A 16,693-nucleotide genomic window follows, 5' to 3' on the forward strand; every position below is an offset into this window, starting at 1 on the left:
AGTCTCTGCTTTCCCGCCTGGCAAGACGTCTTGTTGCACTAACACATGTATACTCACTAACCATAAGAACATTTTTCAGACACGTCCTGGGAATATATTGGTCACTTGGTCCACGGAATTTTGCCTGAATACTTTGCGAGTATTAAGACCTTCTCCCGAGAACCAAACTGCGCCCAGTTCTGGGAAATGCGGCCCACACTAAAAGGTATGCTGACGAAGGACTCTCTTCTGAAGATCTTCTGAACGATCTTCATAATGACAAGAAAATTGCCTAATATTGCCAGTCATCTCCGTGACATGAAAACTACCCGCATTCCGCAGTGATAAATTAGACTGTAACGTACTGACCGTACTGCCTTAATTACAGTCCGTATCGATCACTGTTCTGTTATTAGATCTCGTACATACATACATACATACATACATACATTTCTGAAACCGATACGTAACGGTCTATGGATGACGCAATGGCAGTAGCCTTAATGAAAGGAGGTTAGTCTTTTGGAAAAACCATGCTGTGATTGCTGCGTAGCTGCTGAATTATCACCTCTGTAATGACACTCGCCTCAGCTTTACTAAGCTGGTGTCGAACGTGCTACAGACTGACTAACGTAATTTGTTCCGTGAGTAGCAAGTACTAGAGCATCTCTCAATCAGTAATGGTTCCGTGAAAATGCAAACAACCGACAGAATGTTTGGCGTCAGAGTTAATCCTCTCATTAATAGAGCATGAAGCGCATGCTTCACAGAGACTGCAGCTTTGTAATGACGGAGCGATATTGTTCGAGACGTAAACGGATTAACTATGCAAACTATGATTAGTTGCAAAAACTCTGAAGGACACATTGCTTCCTCGATAAGTGTTTCACTGTGGGGTGTATGACTCTCTTCCTGCTTCTCTGAATGAGTGATTTTTCGCTAAAAATTGTTATTATTGATGGAGCGAGAATAAAGTGGGAGTAGATGTGACTCTCAGTTCTACCAGAAATCACGTCATACGAATAAATAATGTTCTTCTGCTTTAAAGTAATTTCATAAACTTTGTTGCGACGAAGACAAGGTACTTTACATTTTGTCTGAACTCAATTGAATTTAGCTATCGTTCATCCGATAATATGTCTAAACATATTAGACATATTAATTAACTCGGAGTGAAATTATCACATAAGTGTCAATTTAATGAATCCAAAATTGGTACTTTCTTAACACGGAAAAATCAAATTGCGATTTAAAATATTATTAAGCTATGTTTTTGAGTATTAATTGTCTTATGTTATGGAAGTGAAGATGGATCGTTTTCTGGATTGCTTTTCTCTGAAAAGGCATACAGGATCTCTAAGCGACTGGACGTTCATGCAGCTGTCTAGGCAACAAAAAATTTCGAACTTGTGTGGTACTGGAGTTATGATTTGATCGTTTCAAACAGCATGTCCGTGTCGACACTGACATCAACGCCATGAGTTAATTGTAACAACAACGATTACCAAAGCAAAAACAGGAACTAAATCAAATAGAGAGATCTTTGTGTTCGATAAGTGAGTTTTCCTAGGCCGTCATGTAATACGAATCTAAGAGGAACCCAAAATATGTTCCTGTAGGCAGGAGCTTGGGGGATAAGCAGTGACTCGAGTTTAAAGAATTGTTGACCAAGCACTAGACAGAAGTGTACTTAGCGGAACAGTTCATGATGGCAGGAGCCTCGGTGGCATGTAAGACCTTCAAATAAACTTCTAAAGAAACAGCGATTACCCCATAATAGATGTAAAACAGAACACAGAGCAGAAGAGAGAGAGAGAGAGAGAGAGAGAGAGAGAGAGAGAGAGAGACGCTTACTGAAAGCGATTTGGCTTTACAGAGGACAATACGTGAAAAAAACAAAATCTTATCGAAGCATCTCTCGCAGAATGCAAAGAAATTACCGTTGTATGTGAAGGCTATCAGTGGCACTAAAGTTAGTGCCCAGGCACTCGAGGAACCGGAATTGAGGATAACAAAGTAAATTCAAAAGAGTTGAACTTTGTTTTGAAGTGTTACTTTACCAAGGTAGATGTAGAAGTACTGCCCCAGTTTAATTCTTGCATGACTGAAAAAGTGAGAGGTACAGATATTAGTGTCAGAGGCGCTTAGAAACAGCTGAATTCAGTAACAGTCCACGACGAGATGGAAAGCAGGTTAGACTCTAAATTCTGGCAGCTAAACTAACTCTCACTTTACCCATAACACATTATAGATTCCGTGACAGAAAATTGAGCAAAGTGGTTAGGAGAAAGCATGGGTCACAAAGAGGTGTGGCACAAGTGATCCACAAAACCGCCATCCCATCTCATTCAAGCCCATCTGTGGTAAACTCTTCTGACACGATAACTTATCTGTAACAGAATGAACTCGTTCATCCCATCTAGCATGGAATCCGAAAACATCGGTGATGAGAAACGCAGCTTTTGCTTTTCCCACGTGTCATCCTGAAAGCTACTGATCGAAGCAATCATGTAGATGCAGTATTCCATTTCTGAAAAGCATTTAATAACGTATCATACCAACGCTTACAAAGGAAACGATGGTCATATTTGTTATCAAATAAAATGTTGTGACTGATCTTAGGATTTCTTGGTAACGAGGACGCTGGCTTTAATTTTGCTGGATAATTATCGGCAGAAATGGAAGTAAAATCAGATGTGCCCCAGAGAAGTGTGCTGTGTCACATGTTGTTCATGTTGTAAGTTAATGACGTGTCAGACAACATTAACAGTGACCTCAGGTGTTTTGCAGATGGTGCAGTTAAATAAAATGATGTGCCGGATGGTTATAAGTGAATTTTACCGTTCGCAGCTCGTGGTCGTGCCGTAGCGTTCTCGCTTTCCACGCCCGGGTTCCCGGGTTCGATTCCTGGCGGGGTCAGGGATTTTCTCTTCCTCGTGATGAATGGGTATTGTGTGCTGTCCTTAGGTCAGTTAGGTTTAAGTAGTTTTACGTTCTAGGGGACTGATGGCCATAGGTGTTAAGTCCCATAGTACTCAGAGCCATTTGAGCCATTTGAATTTTACCAACTCACGGAGATCCACTATGTGCCGTAATTATCGTTTGACAGCGAAACGCGGTGAATATGGTAACGAGGAACCAATATCCGATGGAGAAAAACTGCTCCCAATTTTGCCCCATAGGTGCAAATCTGGTGCTGTACAACCTATCGTCGACATCTCCAGAGTTCTTATTCAACAAACAGTGTAAGCGGTGGTTAATAATAAAATAAAGATTATGCCTTTCTTATTTTTTGGACCTTCTCTGACCAAGTCGAATTCTTAATCCATTACATATGGAAACATTTATATACGTATTTCTTGCATTCACAGTAGCAGACTTGCACCGGTTTGCCAAAACAAGAACTCATTTTTTTCCCAGTGTTAATCGGTTCCACATTACTACATCAGAATATCTACCAAAGTTCGCTGCCATTCGATTATTACAACACATACTGGACCTCTGTGAGCAGCTGTACTTTAGTTATAATCACCTGGTATTATTTGAAACTCCACAGATATCCAACCAGATCTGGATAAGACTTGAAATATGTGAAAATATTGCCAGTGTACATAAAAATAAACTTGTACGATCACGAAACGCGGAACAATAGTACCTTTAGGCTACAACATCAATGAGTCACAAATGGAACGAGTCAACTTATATCAATATTTGACTTTAACAGCTTGTGGTGAAATGGAATGACCAGACAGGCACAGTAGTAGGCAAACTAGGCCGAAGATTTCTGTTCATTGGCAGGTTACTGAGAAAATGCACCCAGTACACACAGCGATATGCTTGCAGATCACTTGTGATTCTCATCTTAGAATATTGCTCAAATATGTGGGACCCACATCAGATGGGACTAACAGAGAATACTGAACGTATTCAAACACGGGAAGCACTTTCAGTCACACTTTGACTCACTGGGAACCTCACGGAAATACTGAAAACATTGGACTGGCAGACGGTTGAAGAGAGACGAAAATCATTCAGCGGATCACTTCGTACCAAGTTTCAAGCACCAGTATTTTGTGATAAATTTAAAAATGCACTTCATCTCCCTAAATATCGCTTCCACAGTGATTCCAAAAATAATGTTTTGCTACTTACAACGCGATTAGAGGGATTTAAGAAGTTATTCTGCTCACGCTACATATACCATTGGAACACTAATATGTGGTACTGCGGTAAGTACCCTCCACTATCAACTTAAAAGTAGTTTTCATATGCAGGAGTAGATAGGAAAGTACTGAGTGTTTTAAAGTGAAGATTTTTAAATCAAACTTCGTTCTAATGTTGGTGAAACGACACATATAATTACGGCCCTCATGTATACAGACAAAATCTTGTTATTGTGAAGACAACGCCACCGAACTGGATTGTAATTCGGCTACTGTAAATGTTAAATGTAACGAATGGTAATCCAAGTAATGGGCTGGGACAAATTCATACCATCATCAACAATGAAGAATGTGTAAATCAACTACAAGCGCTAAGAGTTTCAGATTGTGAAGCAATTCCGCAAAAAAGCAGTTCTGAGAAGTAGCCAAGTAACAGCACAACACTATCTGCAGAGACCCGGCCTGAGTGGACGAGCGATTCTAGGCGCTACAGTCTGGAACCGCGTGACCGATACGGTCGCAGGTTCGAATCCTGCCACGGGCATGGATGTGTGTGTGTCCTTAGATTAGTTAGGTTTAAGTAGTTCTGAGTTCTAGGGAACTGATGACCTTCGAAGTTAAGTCCCATAGTGCTCAGAGCCGTTTTTTATCTGCACAGAATGTGTTCAGATGCCGGTCCTAACCTGTTGGAAGCATTGTATTAACAGTAGTGTCATTTAGGTAAACGAATTAACGCAGTCATTTAAGCTCTCGACGTATGCAACACCAGAGAACGAATTTTCATTGTATGAAATGCCCCGCAAATAAGTAAGTTAAACTATTAATTAGAGTCACTATTAACCTTCACCAGAATTAAAATGATCAATTTTTACGTATAGTAGCTTGACAAAACACTTTCATCGTTATGCCCAGCTGAGGAGAGTGATTCAATGTATTCGCCTGACGAATTTCCTTTATTTTTCTCCCAAAATCAATTCATCTCCCAACGATGTTACTTTTGCGTTCTTCTGTGCACAGTCTATAGGTTCCAGTGCTCCATCAGTCAGTAGATTAATGATTCTCGACAAAACCTTCTGAATACATCTGTATTCTGCACCATGTCACCTGTGATGCTATTTTCATAAAAATTTCTTTCAATTTCAAGCAGACAGTTGTTCTTAACTTCAGATGACTTCAGATGAGATACAAGATTGCGTGTTGTTTCGACAGCCTAACATTCTGAAAATGTAAACTGAAGATATCTTTTCCTCAAAATATCATAGATCTTCTAAATATGTTGTCGTAGTTCTTGAGAATTACTTTTTGTTCAAATTCCACCAATGCATAGTAATCCTAACATTTTTATCAGGAAATTTTTTTTGCTCTCCTGTTCGTGAATTATCAATCTTCCTCCACTTACAGAGGTTAATGATGTGCTCAGTGCTTGCAGTTTGATACTATGTTGTAGCATCATGGCGTCTCTACCAGGGAGATTTGATTTCATGACTGTTGTTGCTGTGCCGGGTGATTCTGTAGGCTTTTTGTAATTTAGATTGTCTTTATTTATTTGTTTCAAGATTCAATTTGATGGCTGGTTGACTTTCTGAAGATATCTGAATCTGTTTATCCGAGATATTTTTGGAATATGAGGTTGTCCATTTAGATGCCAAGGAGCTCTTTCCGTCAACTGAGATTGTATATATGAAACTTGGAATTCAGTGTTAACTGCAGTTTCATAAAATTTACATAGGGAGTAAACCGCTTCTTTTCAATTGTTGAAGAAAAGTTCTAGGTCGTCTAAGAAGGACAAGCAACGCAAATGTACCTTATTTACCTACTGCCTGCCAGTAGTTACTCCCAGTTTCAGATAACTTTCTCGGACACAGATTTATCAGTAACGGGGATAGTCCATCTCTCTGTCAAACTCCTGTTCTAATATAAATAGTTCAGACATTTTCTCTACAAATTTCACTTTTGCTTTGTTATTAATTAGTTAAAATTGGTTATAAAATTCGTTACGGCACTCTGTGCTCTGTGTACATATAATATGTGACAGGACTACGCTTTCAGCTACACTGTATTTTCGGGAGAGTATTTCAAGATCTTTGTTCGCAACTGATTAATACTGTACAAAGGGCAGCTGTATACGTAATTTCAAGACGATATACGCGAAGAGTACCTCGTATCCACTGTTCGGTTAGATTTAATCCAGGATGCTACCAGAAAATCTATGGGAATAGGCTTACCTGGGACTGCTGTAAACTTCGGCCCAGATAAGTTGCAGAAAAGTAATGTGTGAGTTACTGTGAGAAGTCTCTTGGACGTTGTGGGCTGCTACGACAGCACGCTTGCCGTAATCCGACGCCGCTCCTTACGCGCTAGGGTGTGTGCGCACAGTTGTGTATTCGGACTGTGCGCTTGGCACTGTTTCACGGCGGATTTGCCACTTCACGTGGGAGGGGTCACGCCGAAATTGTCAGCGGGGCTTAAGCCGTTAATTTGGCAGCACGCGGAATAATGTTTTGCGGCTAAAGCTCGGCCGGTGCGCGATAAACTAAATACGCGATCCTTGCGTATTGGTTTGGTGTGCGCGGCGTCCGTCCGTAATCCCTGCATAATCTGCGAAAAAGGTTTGTCGTGTACCGGCGGGGATCAAACACGGGCGTTACCTGCGCTGTCAGTTTTACCCAATTTGCCGATCCTGTTTACGGTCCGCGAGTAAATGCTGCCGCGAAATAATTCTGGTGACGGGACGGCCTGTCCACGGCTCAGCACGGCTCTGTTGATGTCATTTCACTGCCGTGCAGCGAAAAATCACGTAGTAAATTTGGAGTTAGAAGGAAATACTGAATTCATCAACGTCAGTAAATGCAATTTTCGATTTCGTGAAAATACGAAAAAAGGGGGAGAATAACGCTGTGAGCTGAAGAGAATGTTCTCCTGTACCAGATGCGGCTTTAAGGTTGAGCCAGACCAAAGCATAAATTAAAATATATTTCAGTACAATGTACTAAAAATTTTAAATTTTCATTAAGTTATCGAACGTTTCCACACACATTCAAATAACGAGAGTGAACGTTTCTAGAAATGTTGCTACCTAGTGATATTTTTCAGACAGATAGAAATTATTCTCCAGGACACACCATGAAATGTTTAAGAGAGTCATATCCTTCTCCAAACGATTTCTATGTTTCATTCCTGACATCAGAGAGAATCAACAGAGCGTCTGAATTCACGCTCCAAAATTCCCTTCTCTGTATCTCTCTACAATGGCTTGATGCGTCATTAATCGACGAAAGTGTTGAAATACTCCACGGTTTCTGGCATCAGCAATTGTATCCATAGTAATACAATCATGTTAACAACTTCAATGTGTCGTTAGAGTGCACTAGAATATGAAAACGTAAGTGTCACCACCTATCGAGAATTCCAGATACGATTAATTGAAGTACGGGAGTGAAACATGTGTCGTTAGTTTCAGTTGCTAAAAAGTATTTTGCATGCTTAAAAACGTGTGCTTAATGAAGTGCGTTATTCAACACAATTTTTACTGAAACTTCCTGGCAGATTAAAACTGTGTGCCGGACCGAGACTCGAACTCGGGACCTTTGCCTTTCGCGGGCAAGTGCACTTGCCCGCGAAAGGCAAAGGTCCCGAGTTCGAGTCTCGGTCCGGCACACAGTTTTAATCTGCCAGGAAGTTTCATATCAGCGCATACTCCGCTGCAGAGTGAAAATCTCATTCTGGAGACAATTTTTACTACCGTGTACTTGTATTTAGACGGCTTTCGCGAACTGTTAGGTAGAACTGCCAAAAACACGTACACTACTGGCCATTAAAATTGCTATACCATGAAGATGACGTACTACAGACGCGAAATATAACCGACAGGGAGAAGATAGTGTGATATGCAAATGATTAGCTTTTCAGAACATTCACACAAGGCTGGCGCCGGTGGCGACACCTACAACGTGCTGAAATGAAGAAAGTTTCCAACCGATTTTTCATACACAAACAGCAGTGGATCGGCGTTGCCTGGTGAAACGTCGTTGTCACGCCTCGTGTAACGAGGAGGAATGCGTACCATCACGTTTCCGACTTTGATAAAGGTCGGGTTGTAGCCTACCACGATTGCGGTTTATCGTATCGCGACATTGCTGTTCGCGTTGGTAAAGATCCAATGATTGTTAGCAGAATATGGAATCGGTGGGCTCAGGAGGGTAATACGGAATGCCGTGCTGGATCCCAACGGCCTCGTGTCACTAGCAGTCGAGATGACAGGCATCTTATCCGCATGGCTGTAACGGATCTTGCAGCCACGTCTCGATCCGTGAGTCAACAGATGGGGACGTTTGCAAGACAACAACCATCTGTAAGAACAGTTCGACGACGTTTGCAGCAGCATGGACTATCAGCTCGGAGACCATGGCTGCGGTTACCCTTGACGCTGCACCACAGGCAGGATCGCCTGTGATGATGTACTCAACGACGAACCTGGGTGCACGAATGGCAAAACGTCATTTTTTCGGATGAATCCAAGTTCTGTTTACAGCATCGTGATGGTCGCATCCGTGTTTCCGTGTTTGCCGACATCGTGGTGAACGCACATTGGAAGCGTGTATTCTTCATCGCCTTACTGGCGTATCACTCGGTGTGATGGTATGGGGAGCCATTGGTTCCACGTCTCGTCACCTCTTGTTCACATTGACGGCACTTTGAACAGTGGACGTTACATTTCAGATGTGTTACGACCCGTGGCTATACCCAATTAAAAACGTCTGGTCAATGGTGGCGAAGCAACTGGCTCGTCACAATACGCCAGTCACTGCTCTTGATGAACTGTGGTATCGTGTTGAAGCTGCATGGGCAGCTATGCGTGTACACGCCATCCAAGCTCTGTTTGTCTCAATGCCCAGGCGTATCAAGGGCGTTATTACGGCCAGATGTGGCTGTTCTGGGTACTGATCTATGCATGCAAATAGCGTGAAAATGTAATCACATGTCAGTTCTAGTATAATATCTTTGTCCAATGAATACCCGTTTATCATCTGCATTTCTTCTTGGTGTAGCAATTTTAATGGCCAGTAATGTATTTTGAGATATCATTAAAGGCAAAAGAACAATAGGACTGCAGCACACTCACATTGACAAAAGATACGCACCTTCCCCACTAGCTTTTGGCCTGTATCCTACCAGCTTACTCTCCAGCTCAACCTCCTTCACCTTCTGAAATTTCTTTTCTCGAGTGAGCTTAGCGGGATGAATGGGGTTTCGTGCGCAGGGGGATGACAATACACAATTAAGATACTTTAGAAAAGACTACAAGGTCAGAATCTACGAGGAACAACCAAAGGAAGTCGAGATAGATGGAGTAAAAGTAACTAAACTGTTTACTATTTAAAAAATAATCACCATAACTGTCTAAACGTTTTTCTTCCTGTGAGACAAAGCGGTCACTACCCTCTCGAAGAAAAGTTTGCGGTTGCTTACGTAACCAGGAATGTCCCCAATGTACGGCTCTTCATCAGAAGCTAATGAACGGCCACGAATGTCTTTCTTCAGCGTACCAAGAACATGGAAATCGCATGGGACGAGACTGGAACTGTATGGAGGATGTGTAAGGGCTTCCCAGCGAAACTTCTGCAGCATAGGCCGAACATCCTTGGCAACATGTGGGCCCGTCAGCATCATACAGTTGCAAGATAATGTCCGCTCATACGCTGCCGGGATTCTTTCAAATACGCTGAAGAAGTTTCGCTGGGAATCCCTTACACATCCCCCATACATTCCCCATGCGATTTCCACGTTCGTGGTGCGCTGAAGAAAGACATTCGTGGTCGTTGATAAGCTTCGAATGAAGAGTCGCGCGACTTGGTTCCATCATGTTTTCGTGGGCTACTTCAAATGTTTTCTATGAAGGAATTGATTGTCTTGTCTCATAGTCGGATAAATGTATTGACAGTTACGGCGATTCGTTTCGAAACAATGAGAAGTTTACTTCCTTTTTACGTCTATGTTACTTTTGTTTGGCTGTCCCTTATATTAGGTACTTGTGTATGGTCGCAGTTACTGGAGGTCAGAAGGGCTTGAAGGTTCATCTTATTTACACTTGCTCCTTTTTTTGGAAACTTGGACGAATTTGGCGCAGTCTTATTCGAAAAAAATCTCAAGTCCTCCTTGTAGAGATATTCGAATTTTTCATGGAAGCTTCAGGCAACTTTCACATTCTCCTATTCCACTGACAAGTCATGAGAGAAAAAAATACGTATTTCGACCGGTAAGTACCCGTCCGTTTCACAAGATTAATTATTTTTTGATATTTGTAATATTACATGAGAGTGTTTCTTAATTAACCTAATTTCCTTGATAAAATCTTTTCATGTTATGAGCCAAGGAAAAATGTTATCGTGAAACAACGTTTCGACAGGCCTCTTCATCATCATCATATTTGGGTAGAACCTTCTCAAAACATTGTTTCAAAACAACTCTTTTAAAACACCACTGTTAATCAGCTGATGACCTAGATGATTTGATTTGCAAAAATAGATAACTCGCATCCTGCAGACCAAGCCTCAAATGAAACAGTTACGTCACATTATTTGTTGGAATGAGTGTGGCAAAATATATAACTTGGCATAATATATCGTTGCTTACACTGATCAGCCAGAACACTATGACCACCGAACTACTATCGATATAAACCCGTCCAGGCGATAGCAGCGTCACATAACGCTAGCCAGATACACGTACGTTGGATGAAATGTCAGTAACCGTGCTGTCCGTGTGAGCGATCCACCTGAGTTTCGCTGAGGGCAGGTTGTGATGACCCGGAGGCTTGGCATGAGCGTTTCGGAAACCGCAACGTTGTCGGGTGTTCGAGGATTGCTGTGGTGAGTGGTTTCAAAACATGGCGAACCCAGGGTGAAATGGCGTCCAGACGTCGTGTTGTCGGGCGGCCGCCCCTCATTTCAGATGTCGGAAATCGTAGGCTGGAAGGCTTGCAAAACAGAACACGCGACGACGTCGGGCGGAACTAACTTTGCACTTCAGTACTGGGCAGAATACAAGTGTGTCTGAACACACATTGCACCGAACACTCCTGACGACGAGCGTCCGTACCCGACGACCCACGCATGTGACAATGTTGACACCACGACATCGGCAACTGCGACTGAAAAGGGTGCCTGGACTTCGGGACTGGACGTTGCCGCAACGGTAGAGCGTTGCATTGTCTGATGATTCCCGATACCTTCTTTATCATGCCGATGGAAGGGTTCGCATTCGTCGTCTTCCAGGGAAATAGCTCCTTGATACCTGCACTGCGGGACGGAAACAAGCTGGCTGCGGCTCCCTTATGTTCTGAGGAATATTCACGTGGGCATCCAAGGATCCAGTAGAGCTCGTGCAAGGCACCATGATGGAAAACTATTATAGTAAACTGGTTGCATAACACAAAAAGTTAACATTGCCATATTAGTGTGGGAATCAGCTTGGGTAGAACTGCCTACAATATCTGAGCGCAGTGGTGTGGCTTAGAAACTATTTGACAGAAGTTTCAAGTTGATACTGAGGTGGCACCATAACATAATACAGCTTGTGCAGAAACACTTTTTCACAACTGTAGTTATTAGTAAACCGAAGGAAAATTGAGGTTATGTACGTGTACTTGCACACACGTGACAAAAAGTTCATTTGATAGCCACTGGCCGTCAGAGCACAGCCAGCATATCTGTATTACAATATAAAATCAGAGTAATAAATAGACTTAATTTTGTGAAGGTAAAAACTTACCAGCAAAATTTTTGAAGCAGTCCTTGCACTGAAAACTGAGAATGCTATGCGGTTACTTTATCGACCATGAAGTAAGAATGCTTCCATTTGTTGAGAAAATAATGTCAGCTTATTGTGGTTGCTTTGTTGCCCAAAGGTCGTTCCCATGCAGTAGTCGAATGCGATAGGGTCTTTTAGGGGCATCAAATAACAGAGGATTTGAATCTTAGGCTTCGTGGTTAAAATATCAACCACAAACCCACTAAAGGTTAAGTTACATCAACATTTTTCATCATGTAGGTACTCAACGCTTGTTGCATTCGTCTGTTTCGTCTCAGTTAGTATCGGCTCCTCTTTTCTTTATCGAGAAAGCATGCACTTCGCTTAAATTCCGACGAAGCCTGCTTTGCTTTCGTAGCAAGTCAGGAAGGGAAGAGCCGGTTTTCTGCTTGTAGCTACTGTAGTGAACTACAGCGGCCTGGAATGGGGGCGGCAGTCAGTTAACGCGCTGCACGGAACCCTGACGGCCGTGTCCCAGAAAGTAAGTCCCCCGTGCGTACAGCAGCTGTAGTTACAGTAGGTGTGGTTCCGCGGCGCTGACAAGTGCGGCCGTGACGTGGCGGCTCACCTGGCGTGTGGCGGCGGCGCCACGCCGGCGTGTAATTGCAGCATTTGCGGCCATTTATCCAACTTGCGCCACCAGACGCTCGAGGCTCCTCTCCCTCCCTCCCCCTACCCACTCTCATAACCTCCAAAATACTACTGAATCCTGGTGGCACCTCCGCCTCTTCTTCATGGCAGAAATCCTCTGTGGCCGAGTCAGGAGATACACTGGTATCTTTGGACCAGAACCTGTAAAGCTTATAGCACTAGTACGTAGATAGAACAGTGAGTGTGAAGTTTCTGCACTACTAAGGGTTAATGTGCCGCGTGACTTCAAAAGTACACCTTCATCAGTGCCATTAACGTTATGACGAAGTTATGTATGATCAAGCAATGAACACCTCATTTCTGAGAACAGAATATCAGAATGGTACCACAACAATGAACCGCTTAATTACCATGTTACACTGTCCAAAATACGAGCCAGCTGGTGTGGCCGACCGGTTCTAGGCGCTACAGTCTGGAACCGCACGACCGCTACGGTCGCAGATTCGAATCCTGCCTCGGAAAAGGATATGTGTGATGTCTTTAGGTTAGTTAGGTTTAAGTAGTTCTAAGTTCTAGGGGACTGATGACCTCAGAAGTGAAGTCCCATAGTGCTCAGAGCCATCTGAACCATTTGAACCAAAATACGACAGGTGTTCAATAAGTAACGGAATAATTTCTTTTCTTGTCCAGTTTCAGTTTCAAAAATTTGGAATTTGTTGTCGCACATCGCGGAGTATTTTATCTTCGGCCCTTGTAGTTCCATGAAGTTCCAACCAGTAGCGGTGCTATACGTGGCCTTCAAAACGGTGCAACAGAGGAGCGTTCCAGGCATACAGCTGCATTGGGTGTATTCATAGACACTTGCAGAATATTTACGGAGATTTGGCAGTGAACAAAAGAAAAGGTACTCGTTGGTCGATGCGTCTGCCTTATCGAAACAAGGTCCCACCCAAACTCTTCATCTTCCGCGTGCCGTCCGACTGTACGTAGCTGTCACTCCTCCAACGTTGGAACGTGAGGACACTCTCATTAGAAGTGATCAGCGGATCACAATCGAACACCTGTCTGCTCTATGGGACGTCTCTGTTAATAGTGCTGACACACTCGTCCACCTGTTGCGGTAGTCAGAGCTGTATGCCCGCTGAGCTCCTCGCCGCCTAACAGAAGACATAAAGAACAACGAAGAAGGATTTCTGTGGAATTGATTGCGCATTGCGAGGTTGATAGTGACAGTTTTTTGTAGAAAGTCATCACAGACCTTGAAACATGGGTTAATCACTTAGAACCGGAAACAAAATGGCAATCCATAGAGTGGTACCACATCACCTCCACTCCGAAGGAAAAGTTCAAAGCCGTACTCTCAGCTGCTAAAGTCAGAGCTGCGGTTTTCTGGTACTCTGAAGGGGCTATTGTGCTTGACGTCCTCCTTCGTGATGAAACGATCAAACCGGAACTGTATTGTGCTATCCTCAGGAAGTCGAAGAAACGACTTCAGTGTGATCGTCACCATAAAAATGCAGACGGACGTTCCCTTCTCCGTGACAACGCAAGGACTCACAAGTCCGCGTACCCGACGGGAGCTCACAAATACGTCATTGGACTGTTCTTCCTCATCCACCCTACAGCCTGAACCTCGCTCCTTACAACACCCATCTGTTTAGTACAATGAAGAATGCACCCCGCAGGAAACATAACGTGGATGACGGGGAGGTTATTGATGCAGCAAGACGTTTGCTCCGACTTCGATCGATAGAGTAGTACCATGCGGGCCATATAGGCCCTCCCAGTAAGGTGACGTAAGGCTGTACATTTAAAGGAGACTATTGAAAAAAAAAAAGTTTTGTAGCCAGAGGAGTGGGGAATAGTATGGTGTATTGACATGCTGAATAAAACCATCCTGCTTTAAAAACAAAATGTGTTACACTACTTGTTGAAGGCCCCTAATTGTCGTTACGGAAGTTTTGTCACCGGAGATACAAATTCAAAACAAAATAAAAACGATCGAAACTAATGGCACGCTGCTGTATCAGTATTTACTTTATTGCGACCTGTTTCAGTCAGTGACCATCATCAAGGTCTACAACATCATACATCGATTCAAGGCGAAAATCATTTTGGACTTCGTAAAGTCTATTACATTTTAACATTGTCCGTCAAAATAACAAAGCAGCTATCCAGAAGTTGTATGCCATAATGAGATAAACACCGCCGTTGTGGCCACAAATGTGACGTGCGGAACAGACAGACCGCAGTGTCATTCTCTGTCAGTGGTGTCGTATGGATGTAGTATAGGAGAGTGGTGGTCAGCACACAGCACTCTCGGCCGTTGTTGGATTTAGCAGACTGGTGCCACTACCACTCGATGAAGTAGCTACTGAATTGTCGTGTATAGGCTGCACAACTTTCGAGTCCTTCACTGAGGAAAAATCCCTGGCAATAGTGGGAATCGAAACCGAGTCATCCGCATTGTAATAAGCCACGATGACAGTTCAGATGCGGAGGCGGATTTGCATCCCATACAACAACATAACTACAATGCCAAAATATTAACTATGAGGAACCACATACGAAAGGTGATTTTCTCGTATAAACGACGAAAAGTTGAAATTGCTTTGTTGGAAAGTCCATTAAAAGACGCATTACGATGGCCTTACAGCCGACATCCATCTTGGTCAAACCCAAGCCATTAGAGGAAGTGCAGAGGAAACTTAACAATCTCTCTAGAGGACATGGTTACAGACGAGTTAAAATGAAGCAAAAATGGCAACATACCTTCAAAAAACAAGTATGCGTTGTCCACTAGCAGAAGTTTTGATTGTGACTCCTGTTCGCTTTTAAGTAGCATGACTTCTTTAATTCATTTAGTGTAAGGACCGTCATTTTCGGCTGCTTACTATACTTTTTGGATGAAAAATAATAAATTGTAACAAGTCTATGTCCACCAAGGTTGTTCTGCTGTGCAGCATACGTATGAGGCTTTCATCCGCTAACGGCGATCGTAATAAACTCATTAATCACAAACACTTTTTCAACATTAAACAGCCGTATGTAGTCGACTAACTAAAAATTATAGAGTGCAACAAACCCTAATAATTCTTTGCTTGCATGTCATGATAATCATACATTAACGACGAATGAGAGCCGTCCGAAATTAATTCGACTCAAATTCGCTAACTGCGAATATTTTAGCATCAGCTGCGTTATATACCAACTATTAGAGACAAATGAAAATTTATGTCGGACCGAATGCGTGAAGGAGACTATGGTTCGGGGATGCAGACAGTGTCACATGCGGAAGTTTGGGTCGGTACGGGAGACGTTTAGGGATAGCCGCAGCATTTGAGGTGACTTCTCACGTTAAGTCGGAAACCCGAGTTCGAGTACCGGTTCGGCACAAGTTTTCATACCATTAGGTCGTCTTTCTGTACCTAAAACAGCTGATGCCAAGATATTCCCTGTTGCCGAATTTATTTCGCCAGAATAGTTCTCATTCACAAGCTACAACAAAACAGTGTATAGGGGTCCCAGGTACCCCTGGTTGCCACATATAATGGAGAACGATCCAGCATGGTCTGTGCGTGCATTTCAACGCCGCCGTTGTTAGCAGTTAGGAGGCTTCGAAAAGTCTTTGGTGGTAGCTGACGAGTTGCAGTTCCTCTCCCCCAGTTCAACTCTGGTATTGTCCATATAATTCAGATTATGTGACCAATGTAGATGGTTTATTACACGATGGCATTACCTGCGAGAAATTAATCCCTCACGGCAGCTCCATTTTGTATGGCCGCTGTTACCCAAGTAGAGACAATGCTAGTGATGAAGTGAAATTGCGAACCCTCGCTTCACGTCTTTGGTGTGATTTTTGCGACTACAACGTTGCTTCCTGACAAATACGCAGCAGGAATTATCCTGGAGAAGAAATTGGTAAAATCCCAATATTCCTACCTCCACAATAAACGAATCATTTCTATTGTCAGCCATAAAGATAAACTGCTCTTAGCTTGCCATATGTTTGGCTAGGAACTGTTAACATCCAACGCAGCTCTAAGCTAAGCTGACAACGCTACACAGGGTGTTTCTCTTACCACGCAAGGGCCTGGCATTCGGTGGGAATCAACATCGTAGCGATTGGTGTTGGTGTGTAGGGGGGGGGG

Source organism: Schistocerca gregaria, chromosome 2 (genome assembly GCF_023897955.1).
Source record: "Schistocerca gregaria isolate iqSchGreg1 chromosome 2, iqSchGreg1.2, whole genome shotgun sequence".
Lineage (NCBI taxonomy): Eukaryota > Metazoa > Arthropoda > Insecta > Orthoptera > Acrididae > Schistocerca > Schistocerca gregaria.